Raw genomic sequence first — 19,112 nt, 5'->3', positions numbered from 1 at the left:
ACACAGTACTTCAGGGCTTAGTATAGCTGTAACACTTCCTTCCTTTGATGTTCTAGTGCTCCACTTTTCAAGGCTAACATTCCATCAGGCTTCTTGATAATTTTTTGTGCCTGACTGACTTCCATTTTTTAAAAAATATTTTCATCCAAAATAGACGATAATGACTTTTGTTAAGCACAATGATTCACTATAACTAGTGGGATGTGCACAGAGTCTTGCCAGTGAGCCTTTCAAACACCAAACTATTCTGCCCACCATCCAAACACGCTCACTTGTGGCTATACCGCACCCATAAGGTGATAAGTGGAATCGTAAGGAGATATTAGGACAGGTGATCAAAAGCTTGGTCAAAGAGGTAGGTTTAAAGAAGGGCAGAGAGGGAGGGAGGTAGCGAGGTGGAGAGGTTCAGGAAGGGAATTTCAGAACTTGGGGCCCAGGAAACTGAAGGCACGGCCGCCAATGTTGCAGTGATTAAACTCAGGGCTTGGGAACCATCCAACACACCTGAAATGCTCAATAATCTACAGTTTCTTGAAAAAGTTATTTGCCAAAAATGTACAATTTTCCACTCAAGAACTCCTTACAATTTATTAGGAAAAAATATGTTTGGAGAACGAGATAAAATAATACAGAAAATCTTATGAAACTCAAAAGGGAAGAGTTTCATCTGTGTTTGGGCACAAATCCGAAACGAGGGGGCACAGTCTCAGGATAAGGGGTCAATCATGTAGGACTGAGATGGGGAGAAATTTCTCCAGTCAAAAGGTTGTGAATCTTTGGAATTCTCTATCCTGGAGGGTTGCGGATGCCCCATCATTGAATACATTTAAGGCTGTGATAGACAGATTTTTGGTTTCTCGGGGAATCAAGGGATATAGGGGATGGTTAGAAGTCAGGGGTGCATGGAGCAGGGGATGGTCAGTACTATAGTTACCCAGAGGTTAGAAGTGGTTTTAATTCTTTTAACTTTTCCTGGGTAACTATTCTGGTAAGACAGTTGGAACCATCCAAAATCTGCGATTTAAATCGGGGCATCAGATGATTCCTGGTGCAGGGTAATTGTCCATTGGAAGTTTCAACTTCCTGGGCAATTCCCTTGCAAGGGGACTTGGGGGGGGGGGGGGGTCCCCAGGGGTACCTCCCAGGTACAACCCTCCGGAGATCGGAAATTACGGGCCATTAAATCTTCAAAATAGCATCCAGTGTATCATAAAGTAAGAGCACATATATACCAACTGGTCTAGACAATGAATAACAAAGGTCAAAACTGATTTAAACAGAGAAATACTGTACCCTACATAAAGCATTTGACTGGTTAAACTGCTTCATTACTTAAAAAAAATACTTGGAACACTACAGTACAATCAGCTAAGCAGTCATGTATAAAAAAAACATTGTTTTTCATGTCTTCAGGCAGTTGTCAATTCTTGTTCTAATATTCATTGCATAATCTGTAAGGCATCGAGGCGTGTTTGGACATCAACATCATTTAATATTGCAAAAAATCTAGACAGTTTGTTCACCATTGGCACGGCCTGGCATGAGTGGAAGTCAAGTCCACACATACTGCCTCCATCATCCTCGTCCTCACTCTGAATCCTTTCTGCACTGACAGCAGAACAGATGTCAACCTCTGGAAGCTCAACACAGGCCTCAACAATCATCTACACTCAGTGACATAGCAGCATTTATGGTTTCCTGGGTCCTCCTTTACACCCTCATTTATATACATGCCGCCCCTCCCACCACCCCCCCTCCCCACCAAGTCGCCCGCCTCCTGTACATCCCTCCCCATCTCCCACCTCCTGTACATTCCCCCTTGTCTCCCACCACCTTTACGTCCCCCCCTCCGTCTTCCATCTCCTGCCTCATGTATATCAACACCCCCCTTCTCCAGTCTCCTGTACATTGCCCCCATCTTCTCTCTCCTGTACAGCACCCCCCCGCTGTCTCCCATCTCCTGTACATTACCCCACCCACCCCCAGCATCTTCTGCCTCCTGTATGTGCCCCCCTGTCTTCCATCTTCTACCTCATGTGCATCAACGCCCTCCATCTCCCGCCTCCTGCACATCCCCCACCGTTACGCCCTCATCTTCCATCTCCTTCACAGCACCCCCGACCTCCTTTTACTTTCCTGGTTTAAAGTTGAAGAGGTTTTGCACAATGTGAAATGAACACTTATGACCCTACAAAGTGGCAGAGGGTAATTCCACAGGGTGTGGTACTGCGATGAGACAGCCAAATGATCAGAGATGCACTGTTACTACTATTTTGACATAAAGCGTAAGGTGCTTCAGTGGCTTTAGCTAAAAACAAACACTGAAGCTTAAGAATCACCAGGTTCTGGCCTGATATCTGGGACAGCTATAGCCTTCTGTCCTGGCTTTCAGTACCAAGGGGTGATTGTAGAGCAGGTCTCCAGCTTGCTGCTGATTGACATTATAAAATTTAAATTTTCTAATAATATTTGCTCTGGGCTTCTGCATCTCACTCACGATGCAATAAGCAGAGAGGACATTTCTGGCTACTTAACAACACACTGTGCCTGGAGCACAAGACCGAAGCTGACACACCAGTTCTCTAATGAGGGAGTGCTGCACTGTCGGAGGTGCTGTCTTCTTGATGAGACATTAACCTAAGGTCCTTTATACCCTTCTCAGCTACATGAAAAAGATCCCACGTCACTATTTTGAAGGAGAATAGGGGAGTTCTCCCCAGTGCCCTGGCCGATATTTAGCCCTCAACCAATATCACTTAATCAAATGATCTGGGGCAGCATTTTCCTGTTGGTGAGTAGGGGTGGCGGGGGGGGGGGGGGGGGGGGGGGGAGACCCCACTCGCCAACGTGCAAAATGACGCACAGTGACGTTGGACGTGCGTCCCGACATCACTGCACGTCTTTTAGATTGTCAGTTTGGCGGGCGCGCAGCCGGGTTGGCCACACGATCTGTCAAAGGCCTGTTAAAAACTAATTAAAACAATTAAATGAGCGGCTCGTCCAACCTTAAGGCTGACGGGCAGGCAAAGAGCCCAGGCGGCCTTCGCATTTTTCATGGAACCTTATCCACGGGCCACGTGAGGGGATGTGTTTCAAAAGTTTAAAAATCCTTTATTTAAAAGTGTAACACTGAAACAAGTGTCCCTGAGGCACCTCCCTGCCTCAGGGAGATCTCTGCACTCTTTCGCGCACATGCGTAGGGAACCCACTCAGGGAATCCACCCCCCACCCCCCCCTGCCCGCACAGGGAGCGCACAGCGCTTCCGGACGAGCGTCACGCTGGGCGGGCCTTAATGGCCCGCTCACGTAAAACGGCAGCGCAGATCTGATCAGGATTGCGCCCGTCCCCACCCCAGCCCGCGCACAACCTCCCTGACAGAGGGAAATTTCTGGCCCTGGTCATTAACAATTTGCTGTTTGTGGGAGCTTGCTGTGCTCAAATTGGCAGTTGTGTTTCCTACATTACAGTAGTGACTACAGTCCAGAAGTACTTCATTGGCAGTAAAGCTCTGTGGGGCATCCTGAGGTTGTGAAAGGCGCTATAGGAATGCAAGTTCTTTCTTTTTATACTTACAGTGACCAGGTAACATTCTGTGTACAGTTAACAACAAACAGAGGATGACAGATGGATCAACAATATACCAACACTGAGCTGGTTATTTTAGCAGCAGCACAGGAACTATTTCACATTTAAAAAGACACAGATTCATTTGATCTCTAACCTGTGGAAAAACATCCCAAGCTGCTCTGGCTATGGAAAGCCATTCTGCCCGTCTTAATTCGTCATTGTAAAAAGACACTCAAGTCCCGTTGCCAACTCTTAAACGTGTGCAGGTCTTTTACCTCAGCTGCTTTATCCGTAGGTCAATTCCACGCACCGATCATTCAGTGATTGAAGGAGATGCATGGAATAGACAGACGAGAACACTGGAAACATTTAACAGGCTGCAGCAAAGAGACTTTAGAATCTCTCTCAACACATGAATTAAGATTGGCCAAAACAGAATTCCTTGTCCACAATGATATAATGGTAAGGGTACATGGGAAAGCCAGCTACATGTGTACTGTTAGAAAAGCATTCACATTGCTTTCATTTTTGGTTCATTCTTGCCCTCTTGTAGTACCTGGAAATCATGGGAGTCTACAGCAGAATCTTGGATGTCTACTCCTACTCCAAGGTCAGTGGAAGGGCAGCTGGGAGAATCACTTGAAAATAAAAAGTGAGGCACACTGTCACCCAGCTTATTTGGAGTCTTCATTAAGGGCAGTTTTCAGTTTCTGCTCAGGGTATTTCTGAGAGAGTAGCATTGCTCCTTTTTTTGTAAATGGCATTATGTTGCTGGGGATTTGGTGCACATTTTGAGCAGTGTTCAATAAGCACTGAGTGCATTTGTGAGCACTTAATAACACACCATGACTGGAGTGCAGTATCTAGGCTGCCACTCCAGTACGGTACAGAAGGACCTAAGGACCTGTGCATTTTGGACAGATATAATGGTGCATGGTCCCAGGTGCAGTTTTGCACTTGTTCAAGAGGATCTTGCAGGTACTGACCAGAAGATACAGGAAATATCACTCCCAAAGGTACCTCAGGGTTCTGAACAATGCCAACATCAGGATGACTGCAGTCATTCAAGAGAAGGAGCTTTGGCTTTTTGCATATTTTTTCAAAGCATGAGTAAGCTTGTGACGTATAAAACATGTCTAATCCTGGTGTGTTGCATGCCCTTAAATGTTACATGTTTATGACCTTAAATTGGTTCAAAAACCAAGAGGCAACTGTAATTTTGTGTTTCATACCCATGAACTGTGCATTGTGTGTGTTCCACTACCTGCAGATTTGGCGTTAAATCTATCTTAACTACAGACTGTGTTTAAACTTCTGTGAATTATGCATTGTGCACATTTAAAAACATGTCAATGGCATGAGATTCGTGTTTACATACCTGTTTCTGCTGTTGGGTGTTAATTATCCATCGCAACTTACTGGCTTCTCCCTGTTTCTCTGGCAGATGACAACAAAGCTGGCACCATAATAAAGTGTTCACTGTGCATTCAGCCAACTCAGAACAAGAAAGATACCAATACAGACTGAGCTGATCCCAGCGGTGATACTAGAACGAGGACGAGAAAAGGTCATCAGATGCAAGTCCTAGCAGAACAGCTGTGCTTTCACAGAGCTTTTTAATCAAAGAAATTGAGCTTTATCATTTCAAGCAGAACGCTATATTGACAGGGGTTATTGAGGGTGGAGGTGGGGGTTCACACCGAGGACTATACAAGGGATTACAGGTTGCTGCTACAATGGTTACACCAATGGTCACATGGGATGGGTATGCAGAGTGTCATCCAAGGGGTGGTTCACACCAAGGGCTGTGCGAGAAGGGGGTCACATCAAGGGTTGTACCATGAGGGGTTCATGTGGATCTCCACATGGGGAAGTGGGGGTGAGATGGGGAGTCTTGCTAAGGGCCATACATAACTTTATGGCTGAGTGAGCACTCAATTTGGTGCGGTAATAACCAACTGCTTTCATTTCCCGATCTTCTGGAATATCCTCTTGAAGAATTAACGAAGGCAATACAAGAGAGAGTGTTATTGTGGGAGCTTGCTTTCTCCCATTGCTGGGTCATCATCTAGTGTCAGTGAAACAGATGGAAGTTGAATATACATCATGCAGCTGGAGTAAACCATTTGAAATAAACTTAACAACCCCACATGACCACATCCTGACAGTGTATTTAAACATATTATAGAATGATTCCAAAGTAATTGCTATAAACATTCTTCAATTCAGTATTTTTCTGCAGCATGTGGCTTCCTTATACTAACTAATCTGTAAATAAATCTGGCTAACAGTATTAACCTGTACACATTGGTCAGTCAGAATATGTTTTCTATTTTAAGAGATAAAAAGAACATGTGGACATTACTCCATATGATCTTCAATGATAAGGGAGTATGTCTATGGATGCTGTTTACACGTACTTCCAGAAAGCATTCAAGAATTCATATAAAAATTGTTGACAACGATACATAGAATTGGAGGCAACCTATTGGCTTGGATAGGGAATTAGAGAATAAGGTTAATAGTTATGTACTCAAATTGGCAGGTGTCCCTCAGGGATCTGTACTGGGGCTGCAGCTTTTCACTGCGGTTATAAATTACATGGATGAAGGAAGAGAGAGTTGTATATCTAAGTTTGCTGATGACACTAAGTTAGGTGACACAGCAGATAGCGTAAATGGGAACAGAAAAGGCCATTGATAGATTAAGTCAGTCAGCAAACTGTGACAGAATGAGTTTATCCACCTAGGACTAAAAAAAAGTTGGATCAGAGTATTTTCTAAATGCTGAGAAGCAGGAACTGTGACAGAGCAAAGAGATTTAGGGATCCAAGTACAGAAATCACTGGAAGCTAAGGGAGAGGTTTAAAAAAAAAAGGCTAATGAATGCTGGCTTTATCTCAAAATAGCTGAAATACAGAGAGGTAGAGGTTATGCTTCAGTAACATAAAGTTCTAATTCAACCTCATTTGAAGCAGTGTGTTCAGTTCTGAGCACTGCACCGCAGTTGGCCTTGGAGGGGGGAATGCAATGCAGGTTTGTCAGGATGATACCAGGGTGAAAAGAGTTAAATTATAAGGACCGGTTACATAAACCAGCCTGGTGTTCAGCTGAATACATATTAAGGGGTGATCTAATTGAGGTGTTTAAGATGATTAAAGGATTCGACAGGGTAGATAGAGAGAAACTATTTCCTTTGGTGGGTGGAGTCCAGAATGAGGGGGCAGAATCTTAAGATTAGAGCCAGGCCATTCAGGGGTGATGTCAGGAGCACTTCTTCACACAAAGGGAAGTGGAAATCTGGAACTCTCTCCCCGAAAAATCTTTTGAGGCTGGGGCTTTAACTGAACATTTCAAAACCAAAGTTGATAGATGTTTGCTAGATAACAGTATAAAAGATAGCGCCAAAGCAGGCAGGTGGAGTGAAGAAACAGATCAGCTATGATCTACTGGAATGGCAGAACAGGCTCAAGGGGCTGAATGGCCTACTCCTGTTCCTATGAGCTACATGCCACACCTAAGAGTTTATTGTTAAAATGTGGCACACTGTCCATACAAGGCATGCAGGAGGCCACAGGTTTTGTTTTATGGAAGATCTGGGGGGGGGTGAAATGGGTCCTGGCTGCAAAAGGGAAAACAGTGAGTCAGCAGCCTGTCTTACAGCCCACAAGATTTCTGTTCCATTGATGAAAGACAGACTTGCATTTTATGTTGAGCCTTCGTGACCTCAGGAGGTCCCAAAATGTTTTGCAGCCAATTAAGTGTGAAGTGTAGACACTGTGGTAATGTTGCCCATTTACACACAGCAAGCTCCCAGAAACAATGTTATAACAGTGGGAGAATCTGTTCTAGTGATATTATTGAGGGATAAATATTGACCAGGAGGCTGCTAGTGGGGGTTAAGGGGTGGGTGCAAATGCCCCTGCTCTTCTTCAAAATAATGACATGAAATCTTTTATATCCACCCGAGAGGGCAGATGGGGCCTCAATTTGACGCCTCATCTGAAAAACAGTACCTCTGACATTGCGGCACTGCCTCAATACCACACTGGAGTGTCAGCCTAGATTTTGTGCTGAAGTTTCTGGAGCGGAACTTGAATCTACAACCTTCTGATTCAGAAGTGAGAGTGTCACCCACTGAGCCATGGGTGACACTAGTCAACAGGGAAGGGAATTAAGTGGGCATAAAATCGACTATTGATTGGCAATGGCCCATGGTGTGCTTCTGCAGAAGGACATTTCAACCCCCTTGCTCCGTTTACTGAAACCACAATGGGTAAAAGACGAAAGTAGTGGAGAGAAAGCCAGAACTGGTCACATGTATAGACTGCAGTGATTTTCATAATCAAAACTCGCAGGTCATGAGGAAATGGTGGTGTAGTGATATTGCCACTGTACTAGTAATCCAGAGGTCCAGGGTATTGCTCCTGGGTTCGACTCCTACCATGGCAGATGGTGAAATTTGAATTCAATTTAAAAAATCTGGAATTAAAAGTCATTAAAAACCATTGTCGATTGCTGTAAAAACCCATCTGGTTCACTAATGCCCTTTAGGGAAGGAAATCTGTCATCCTTACCCGGTCTGGCCCACACGTGACTCCAGGCTCACAGCAATGTGGTTGACTCTTAACTGCCCCCTGAAATGGCCTAGCAAGCCACTCAGCTCTCAAGGGCAATAAATGCTGGCCTAGCCAGCGACGCCCCCATTCCAACATGAACACATATTAAAAAAATGTTCAGACATGAAGATTACCAGCGAACTCATTTGGGCGTTCAACAAAAGGCAGTGACTTTTGTTGAGAGGAGAAAATGACACCAATGGAATGTCCATCATGGACGGTGAAAAAGAGGGGAAAATAATCAATGAACATTTACGTCCAGTGCATTACATTTACCCTGCATAATAAGTTAACAACAGGTACAGGAGTGAGAAAAGTAAGGATGATTGTAGGCTGGAAATTAGAGGGTGATTTTGGGAGGCAAAACATGCATTATACCATTTATACATGTTATTCAATTTATTACTCAAATTAGCATTTAGCACTCACCAGAATACCACAGTGACTATTGCACTTCAAAATAATGTATCAAAATACCAAGTACCTTGGGATTCAGAGTGTGTTAAGATGCTATAATAGCCACAAGTTCTTTAAAGGGTCTCTTGTGGTTTTACAATTGGGTGGTCTTAAGTCTGGAGCACAGCTGTGAAATTTAGCTTTTAATAGGAAAGAGGTGAATCTAAAGATGAGATCAGGGGGCTTGTAAGTCTTAGGCCGATGAATGAATTTTAAATTTTTAAAGCGTTTTTTGCTCTATTACACACTTTGTCACAGGTGCACAAGAGCCAAAACACAGATGTAACAATTCCCTTGTATTCACTTTATAACAACAGAATTAAAAGGCCGATATTTTGCAAAGAATTCCCTCCTTCCACTCCACAGCACAGGAAATAAGTGCAACACCAGGTGAGAGAGAGAGACTGTGTGGGAGGCAAATGATCTGAACAGGCCTCTGGCAGTGGCTGCTTTGGAAAAAGCACCAGCAGGTGGGTGAGTGGGCCGCCCTCTGAGTCACATACACATCATCTTTCCTTCTTCATCGGAGGCAGCATTTGGCACAGGCCGGGTGATTCTTTTTAAAAACAGGCCGTGATATCTATCAAGCAACGTGAATTCAACACAAAAACATATACATTGTGTCAGATATTGTATCACACGGATACATTGTATCGAATGGAATCACTCAAACAGAAACGCTGTATCAGATTCTCAGGTACATTTCACCAACCAGGTACATTGTATCAGTCTTACACACGCTATCATTAAGCTACACATTGTATCACACTATTTATTGTATCTCTTTCACGAACAGACTCTCCGCTTGTTCCCATACACTCACTTCTGGCTGTTAGATTGCCAGAGCTCTGGTACTCACTGACCCGCGGTCACTCTCTGCCAGTAACGGGCCCGACCCGGCGCCACTTCCACAACAACAACCTCCCAACTCGACACGTCACACGCCCCAGCACGTATTTCCAGAGCCACCCCCTCCTGCTCTGTTCAAATAGGGGGGTGGGGGATTCCTTCGCTGTTTGTGTCCTCCAGTTGCACAGTGCTTCCGCTGCATTGTGTGGTTTTATATTGGTGTGCTAGGCTGGACGGGTTCTGAACCTATAGGCTGGACTGATATTGGGACACAATATTAATAGAAACAGCAAACATCTCTCTCTCTGGACCCCCTCCACTGCCTCGGTGTTGTCAGACTGCTTGTCCCACATTCAGTCCTGGATGAACCGCAATTTCTTCCAATTATTGGGAAGACCAACGCCATTTAATTCAACCACCACCCCACCCCACCCCCAGACTCGGGCTACACCAGGCTGCAAATGTGGCATTCTAGTTAATCCTGTGCTGAGCTTCTGACCTCATATCTTCTCCATCACCAAGACTGCCGATTTATGCCTCAGTAATATTGTTAGTCTCTGACCCGCCTCAGCATATCTGGTGCTCAAACCCTAATCCATGCCTTTGTCATTTCCAGACTCGACTATTCCAATGCTCTGGCTGGAACCCTTGATAAATTTAAGCTCATCCAAAAGTCTGCTGCTGGTACTCTAATACATTCCCCACTGTGTTCACTAGTTTACATTGGCTCTGCTTCACCAAAGCATTGATTTTAAAAGTCGCAATCTCATTTTCAAATCTCTCCATGGCCTTGACCCTCCCTCTCTCTGCAGGCTCCCTTCAGCCTGAAAGCACTAACTGTGCATTCCTCCAATTCCGGCTTTTTTTGCACATTCCGGTTTCCATCACTCCACCACTGGTGGCTGTACCTTCAGCTGCCAAGGCCTAAATTTAGGAATTACCTCCCTCAATCTCTCTCTCTCTCTCCCCCCCCACTGACCCTCTCTAAAAGCTACCTCTTTGACTAAGTTTTTAGTCATCATGTCTCAACATCTTCTTTGGATGGTTTCAATTTTTGTCTCCGTTCACTCCTGTGACATTTTCCTACATTAAGAGTGTTGTATAAACCCAAGTTTGCGGTGTTGTAAACAGCTGTGAAATGGTGCTAGAACTAACCCCAGGGCAGAAGATATACTTACAAATATCATAAAGGAATGTGTATCATTATCATTCTGGGCTAAATTCTGTTGACTCGATGATAAAACATGCCTTACTTTCATGCATCTAGTCATTTTGTCAATTTTCAGGTTTCTAAAAACCACTTCCTGAAATCTTTGGAAACCGAAGGGTGTAAAATGAGTCATTTTTTTTTAAGCTTAGTTGCCTAAAAGTTTGTTGTTTTAACTCCAAGCGGCATGTCAAGGCAATATTTTAATTTTGTGGTGTTAAAACGATTATGTCAACACCAGTAAGTTTAATTGGTGCCACGATATTTTCAGAGATTTGGTTGATTTTGGGTGATATTAGGTGGGACTGACGCGTGACAGATTTAAAATATGGGGTCTAAATTCCAGAAGTGCTTAATGCACCAGAAGTGCAGTTGGGTGGAGGTGGAACCTTTGCACACCCAGTTATCCTTACCCTATATAAGCCATATAAGAACATAAGTCATAAGAATATGAGAAATAAGAGCAGGAGTAGGCCAATTGGCCCCTCAAGCCTGCTCCGCCATTCATATGAGATCATGGCTGATCTGACATGGCCTTAATTCCACTTTCCTGCCTCCCCCCCCCCCCCACCACCCCCATTACCCTTGACACCATTGACAATCAATAATCTATCTAACTCAGCCTTGAATATATTCAATGACCCAGCCTCCACAGCTCTCCCTGGAAGAGAATTCCACAGACGAACAAACCTTGGAGAGAAGAAACTCCTCCTCGCCTCTGTGTCTGAAATGGGGGAACCCTTATTCTGAAACTGTGCCCCCTGCTTCTAGATTCCCCCACAAAGGGAAACATCTTCTCAGCATCTACCCTGTCAAGTCCCCTCAGGGTCTTGTGTGTTTCAATAAGTTCATCGCTCATTCTTCTAAACTCCAATGGTGCTTCTTGTGCCAGTCTCACAGAGCCATTGGTATTTTGGAGTTCAGAAGCTTGTTGCGGGCACAGATTGGGTTGGCCTAAATGCTACAGCTGAAAAGTTAAGTCAGCTCCAAACCATTCTCGTTTGCTGTGCCTCAACAGTAACAGTGATCCCTCTCCTAAGTCAGCCACCATTTAGATACAGCATTGTAGGTGTCCACTTACAGCCATTGCAGGCTGAGCATGCCCACCTCATGTCAAGTATATTTAACATTGGCCACATAGTCATTGGAAGTGTCAGGATTTCTGGTGCCAAGCAGCCCGCTAGCCTTGTCCAAAAGTGACATAACAATAGAGGGGATTTAGACAGAAGAAGCAACCCCTTCACCCCACCATCCCTCAACATTTACCAATGAGACCAAAAAGGGGCAAAATGGCATTGGAAATTGGTTCTGCCCCAAAACTCTCCCCCAGTCTCGACTATGTTCATTCTGATGGAACAGCCCAGAATTTTTATACTATTGTGTTGTTGTTTACTATACTGTTATTATACTGCTGAAAAGAGAGACACGTTGCTAAACTTTTCATCTTGCACCCATCAGGACAGCTGCAAGAATGCCAAATTTCAAACAGAGAAAAGAAATGGAGAACTATAGGCTCCCAATAAGAGCTTCTATAGGCTTCTGGGTAACTCAAAATAAGCACAAGGCTTGAACATGTTCCTTTTGTTTGCAGAAAACAGGTCCCTGTGTATGAATGTATGCTGCATCCAGCAAGCATAAAAGAGCCATGTTATAATCTCAACTGATTATCTTAAATTGGTTGTTAATGTAACTATTAGCGCACTCAGGATTGTTCAGTAAGTGCAGCCCAATTGTGTAATTGTTCCCAGTTGCTTTCTCCATGGCAACACCGCGGCCAGAGTCAACCTGCAAATCAATCAAAACCCTTTTCTCCTGTAGTATAAATTGCAGTGATCATTTGAAATGTGATATTCTTGTCCTGATCAGTGCAAGATGAAAATTTCAACATGTCTCTCTTTTCAGCAATACTCAAGTTATGCACTACCAAGCAACTGCAGTTATACATCTTGGCCTGAGTCCAGTACTGACCTCTCTGCTTTCCTTTACTGAACACATTCCTTCTAGCTTCTTGATCAAAAGGGCTGAGATCAAGGCAATAGGAGGTTGCTGGAACCTAAGCAGAGCCTATGTAATGTTATGGGACTGGGTATTGTGGATCACCAATGTACATTCGTCTATTCTGTGAAAGACATCTTGTTGCCAAGGATGTCAGCTCGTTCCGGTTAAGGTAGGGTGAAGGGAGCACCAGCTGGGCACGGCTCAGTTGATAGCACTCACACCTGAGTCATTGTGAGTTCATGTCCCAATTTCAATACTTGAATACAAAAACCAGGCTGACACTCCCAGCACAATATAAAGCAATTGCTGCACTATTTGAGGTGTTATCTTTTGGATGAGACATTAAACCAAGGCATCAACTTGCTCTCTCAGATGAATGTATCATGCAGTATTCAAAGAAGAGCAGGAGAATTTTCCCCAGTTGATTTACCAATATTCATACCTCAACCAAGATCACGAAAATAGATTATCAGGTCATTTTACATTGCTGTTTATGGGAGCTTGCTGTGTGCAAATTGGCTGCTGTATTTCCTACATTTCAACAGTCACAAGTCTTTTTATTGGCTCTGAAATGATTTGGGACATCCTGAGGTTGTGAAAGGCTCTGGATAGATGCAATTTCTTTATATTTCATTTAACAGTTGAGCCAGAATGTGAGAGACCTTACTTCCTCTTTCTCCCCGTGCTAGGCTCCCCTCCAGCTTTGAAAAGTGCCATAACTTTGCAGGTAAAGTGAATTGTTTAATTTTTTTTTTTGTAAACCAGTTGTCTGCAGATGAAGGCATCGCAGGTCTGGTGCGCCAGCCAGTTCTGGTGCTTTTCCCCAGTGCCATCAGCTGCCTTCTGGTGCTCATCCCAGCAGCCCATTTATCCACTGTTCTGTTAATTGACAATCTATTAGCTGCAGCCTGCCCGCAGTGTGGACTCTGCAGAAGATTTTGTCGGGGTCAAGTTATTTGTGACCTTTTCAGTCTTTGGTGGCCATTTATCGTACAAATTCTAACCTATTCCTCCCAAGTTGTTGATACACATTTATGAAATATCTATAATATAAAATCCCAGCAGGTTGTTTCTTTAATTTATCAATTGTTGAGCATTTAGCAAATCAGTATTTATAATTGCATGCTACATAAATATAAGGTTAACTACCCACTAGATAATGTTATGGTTCTGTCATTCATCCTTAAGTATTGGACTGGTTAGCCATACAGCCTTTTAATAGCTAACTTTGTTGGGTAGAGACTTTATAGGGAAAAATTTCCCACATCTTTGGGGAGCCTAGTCCATCGCGAGAGCAAATTGGAGGTTCGATCATGCATATCACGTGATTTTTTTCAGTACAAGTTGCTGACACATCAGCGGGAACTTGGAAAACTGCCTGTAACATTGAGAGGGTATAGAAACCGCAATTATCCATCCACTGACATCTGTGGCTCAGTGGGTGGCACTCTCACCAGTGTCAGTTTAAGTCGCACTCCTGAGACTTGAACACAAAATCTAGATTGGCACTCCATTGCAGCACAGAGTGAATGCTGCACTGTCAGAGAAACGCAGAATTGTTATGACACAGAAGGAGGCCAGTCGGCCTGTTGTATCTGTGCCCGTTCTCCTCATGTCACCATTGCTTCTTTTGCCAATTACTTTAAATCTATGTCCTCTCATTCTCGATCCTTCCACTAGTGGGAACAGTTTTTCCCTTTCTACTCTGTCCAGACCCCTCATGATTTTGAACGCCTCTATCAAATCTCCCCTCAAGCTTCTCTTCTCCATGGAAAACAGTCCCAACTTCTACAATCTACGTAACTGAAGTTCCTCAGCCCTGGGACCATTCTCATGAATATTTTCTGCACTCTTTCTAATACCTTCACATCTTTCCTAAAGTGTGGTGCCCAGAACTGAATGCAATGTTCCAGCTGAGGTGTTGTGTTTAGGATGAGGTCTTAAATCAAGGCCCCACTTGTTCTCCCAGGTTTACGTAAAAGATCCCACAGCCCTATTTCAAAGAGGAGCGTGGGCATTCTCCACAGTGTCCTTGCCAATATTTATCCCTCAACTAACATCACTAAAACAGATTATCTGGCTGTTATCACATTGCTTTGTGTGGGAACTTGCGGTGCACAAACTGTGAATACTGGAAAACTCAAATAAAAGCAGAAAATGCTGGAAATACCCAGCAGGTCAGATAGCATTAACCGAGGGAGAACAGCAAGCTGATGTTGCAGAACTCTGTCCAGACCCTGTCGAAAAGTCATCAACTTGAAATGTTAACTCTGTTTCGCTCTCCACAGATGCTACCCGACATGCTGAGTATTTCCAGGCACTGTTTCCTACGTAACAACAGTGACCACACGTCAAAAATATGTCATTAACTGTAAATCACTTTGGGACATCCCGAGGTCTTGAAAGGCACTATAGAAATGCAAATCTTCTTTTCGTTGTAACCAGCACATAGGCAAAGTTCTTCATTCAGGTATAGCTGGAATAGTCCATTGTTATTGAAATGATAGTCAAATTCCATATTGCTCCTCCATAATAATGGCTTAAAAGGATGGAATGAAAACCCATAAATGCTAAGATGTCTTTGTTAAAACACCTTTAACTTAATCACAAAGTGAGTTTAAAACCAACTAGATGCAGAATTAAGTCCCCCAGCCCTACTCAACACATATGCTGCAAAGTTTTGTGGGTTATCTCTGAAGCTTGAGGGATGAGCTGAACTGCATTGAAACAAGCCCAAATGGCTTGGATTATTGCAGCAGTTATACACACAAGCAGCATTTGCTGTTGAATATATAATTTTAAAATCAACAAACTCGGGCAATTATTCAACTTTAAATCAGTTAGGTCTGTTCAAAATCTTGGGAGCTGATTGAGTGGAGTCAAGTCAGTTGGAAACTAAGCATGGTTAGCTGGCTAGCTCTTGTGGTTGGAAAAAGATTACATGTGAAGAATAACAAGAACAAAAAAGGTTACCAACAAAATAGTAGTTTAATATTTGGGTTTATTGTTTTTATTTGAGTTGGTTAGTATAACTTTTATAACCATGTATTCCATAGTAATGACATATATTTGTTTATTTTTTTGCTCCATATATTCACTTTTTTTAGCAAAAGGCAGAGAGGTCTGATGTTGTGATGCTGTACCACTTTTGGAAGATGTGAAAGAGCAATTTACAGAAAGGTTTTCTGTTTGTTATCCTGGGCAGGTTACCAAAACCTTATACCAGCAGCTGAGAATTCAGCTACGAGAGTCGATGCAGTAGCCAGAGAAGAGTAAAAGGGACAGAAAGACTTTCAAAAACAAACACCCGTGGAGAGCAGAAAGCAGAACCAGAAAAATGCTCTGTCACGCTCGACATTGTCCTTTTGAAAAGGTCCATTCAGCACCATTTGATGATTGAGCTTCTCTAAGTTGCTGAAATATTATATATTCTTGTGCAATCAGCAGGATTGAGCTAGTTGCAAAATTGCATGCCCGGAGATGGTAGTTTGGAACTGAACTAATTCTCTATTGCAGCCTTAGTATTGCTGGGTCAAGGTATGTCTGCAGTACTCTAGGGTATAACTGATGTTGATCAATCACCCTGGCTCATCAATAGGATTTGAAGAGGTTAGGGTTAAATAAAAATAAAAGATGTTGGAAATACTCAGCTGGTCAGGCAGCATTTTTGGAGAGAAACAGGGTTAACGTTTCATTAGAGTTAGGGTTAGTCTTCTTACTCACCACCAGAGAACACTACAAACCAAAGCTCCATCAGATAGTTTGACCCTGGCTGGACAAGTAGCAGGAAGCTTACCTGTGCTGTGTTACACTGTGGTTAGACATGCGATCGCAATATTTATCCTCACGCAGTGCATACATGTGAATGTTAACTTTTTTTGTGCACTTGGTGAAATGGTAAGACGTTAAGGCAGAGTTTTGGACTGCTTTGGACCACTTTGATGAACTTCAGCACCATGGAAAGACCAGTAACATGAGGCGGGGGGAAGCTAAATAGCATGGTCAGCTTGACCAATCACAACAACCGCTCCAGCAGGAGAAAGTAAATGGAATCAATAAATAGCGGCACCAACAGGACATGTCATGGCAACGGGCAATCCACGTCCGGTCATGTTCTGGATGGAAAGGTGGAGGGGTGGGGTCAGATTTGGAGAGTCTCGTTGTGCGAGTCAACATGGCTGCTGGATAAGAACCAGAAACAACACTAAGATATATGGCACCTGATAAATGCATGCCTGCATTACAAAATCAAACTCTGCAGTCTTCCTCTTTCATTAATACTGAATGGTAGTGAATATTTGTTAAATAAACATACACGTGCCAAGTATGTTTACCTATATCATGTGCAAGGATTTTCGACTAAACTTAGTGCAGGTAGCTAAAGGTATTACCGTTGTGCCTGCCTCTGGCTAATCAACAATTTCTATTGGACAAAGTCTATTGGTAAAGTACAGCCAATTCAGAATGTACTCTGCCCTATGCCCTCCCTCCATGACCTGATATAGAAAACTAACTGGGTTATTCTCTACATTGACAACCTATCCACTTCCACCCACCTGGTTGAGAATCTGCCCATCAGGTCAATACTACTTTGGTTTGTTCCCAAAGGTGTTAATGGGGTGGCGATTCAGCATTACCCGGTTTCTTTCAATTTAAGCTCCAGGACTGCCTGAGAAGAGTTGGGCTCTCAGAAGGAAATCTAGTACCAACTGCATCCCTTCACCACCCCCCTTAGCAATTTATTTTCAATCATCCCCCACAAACTGTGGCAAATAGGAGTTAAAATTAATTTATTCCTCAAAACCATTTTTTTTGTAAAAATGTGTCAGCTGGAAGTTATCCAGCAGCTCTCACCCAGAGCTATTTTGAACTTCTCATCCGGATATGTACTGAAGAGGTTACAGAATCACCAAGATGTGCAAGATGACTGTTTGCCTCACAGAGCTCATTTAGATGCTTCAGGCGTTTCTATCTGCAGCTAGCTTGGCGCACGGTGCCAGGGATGAATTGACACAATAGTTGTGTTCTCCAAGGAGGGATCAGAGTCCTGTCTTTATAAGCTTATCCTTTATGCAGGTTTGCATCAGCCACTCAGGTGTTGGAATCAATTCAGCAAGAAGACAGAACATTGCCAGACATTCTGTGCTGAGAAAATTGCACCAAGAGCTTTATTCTAACACCCTATGATTGACGAATGCACAAGTTTATTTATATTACATTACATAGAACTTGCAGCACAGAAACAGGCCACTGGGCCCAACGTAAACCTATCCCAGTATTTATGCTTCACACGAGCCACCTTCATTATCAAAACCTTCTATTCCTTTCTCCCTCAGGCATTTATCCAGCTTCCCTGTAAGTGTAAAAGCAAAATACTGCGGATGCTGGAAATCTGAAACAAAAACAGAAAATGCTGGAAAAACAGCATCTGTAGAGAAAAAAAGAGTTAACGTTTCAAGTCCGTATGACTTTCCTTCAGAACTGTTTTTGTCCCCTTAAGTGTGTCTGCGCTATTCACCTCAATCACTCCCTGTGGGTAGTGAGTTCCACATTCTCATCAGTCTCTGGGTAAAGAAGGCTCTCCTGAATTTCAATGACCATCTTACAGTTATGGCCGAATTTTGGACGAGGTAGCTTGTGGGGGGAGTGCAAGAAAATAGAAGGAGAATACGGACAATGACAAACAAGCAAAGGAAAAGCAGTGTGGATAATGCTGACCAGAAAAATACATTAACATTCTCACCACTTGATAGAACAGAATTGGAACACAAGGTAGATTTTTCATCTTTGCACCCTGGCGTGCAGCTTTGCATTTTTAAAATTCATTCACGGGATATGGGCTTCACTGGCTGGACCAGCATTTATTGCCCATCTCTAGTTGCCCTTAAGAAGATGGTGGTGAGCTGCCTTCTTGAACCGCTGCAGTCCATGTGGTGTAGGTACACCCACAGTGCTGATGGGGATGGAGTTTCAGGATTTTGACCCAGCTATAGTGAAGGAACAGAGATATATTCCCAAGTCAGGATGGTGAGTGGCTTGGAGGGGAACTTCCAGGTGGTGGTGTTCCCATCTATCTGCTACCCTTGTCCTTCTAGATGGTAGTGGTCGTAGGTTTGGAAGCATATATCACTCACTGGCTTTTGGAGCAGAGGCAAAACAGGTTACCTGGACCATCAGAATTAACTTATAAAATCCATTCTCATACTTTTTTTAAAATTGCGTATGTTCCATGTTGCCAACAAAAATTATACAGCTGCATAAAATGGTTAATTTGGAGGCTTTGAGTTAGATGTTAGTCCTGCCAATGGTCAATGTAGCAGTGGTTAAATTGGCTACTTTCCTGGTCCTCCACTGGTGAAGCTCTTTACCAGGAACAGCAAGAGCCCTTAACAGTATTGCTAGTATGATAAAGAGAT

At 43.3% G+C, this 19,112-nt stretch overlaps 1 protein-coding gene across 5 annotated transcripts in view; it reads right to left on the bottom strand.

Annotated features, from left to right (window-relative positions):
• Window positions 1-19,112, bottom strand: part of pomgnt2 (protein O-linked mannose N-acetylglucosaminyltransferase 2 (beta 1,4-)) — a 33,608-nt gene that overhangs the window by 8,361 nt on the left and 6,135 nt on the right. Inside the window, exons 1-2 of one of the 5 annotated variants that reach the window (XM_078539849.1) lie at window positions 9,466-9,710; window positions 4,947-5,114 (exon numbers count right to left, since the gene is read on the bottom strand). The exons of 1 other annotated variant lie outside the window; for it this stretch is intronic. The gene's annotated coding sequence lies outside the window, so the exon portion shown is untranslated. Of the gene's footprint in view, window positions 1-4,946; window positions 5,115-9,465; window positions 9,711-15,688; window positions 18,862-19,112 lie in introns of those variants that run through there. 3 more of the 5 variants (XM_078539850.1, XR_013576345.1, XR_013576346.1) reach the window with 3 other exon arrangements.

This window comes from Cetorhinus maximus, chromosome 4 (genome assembly GCF_964194155.1).
Source record: "Cetorhinus maximus chromosome 4, sCetMax3.hap1.1, whole genome shotgun sequence".
Lineage (NCBI taxonomy): Eukaryota > Metazoa > Chordata > Chondrichthyes > Lamniformes > Cetorhinidae > Cetorhinus > Cetorhinus maximus.
This window is presented reverse-complemented; position numbering and strand designations above follow the sequence as displayed.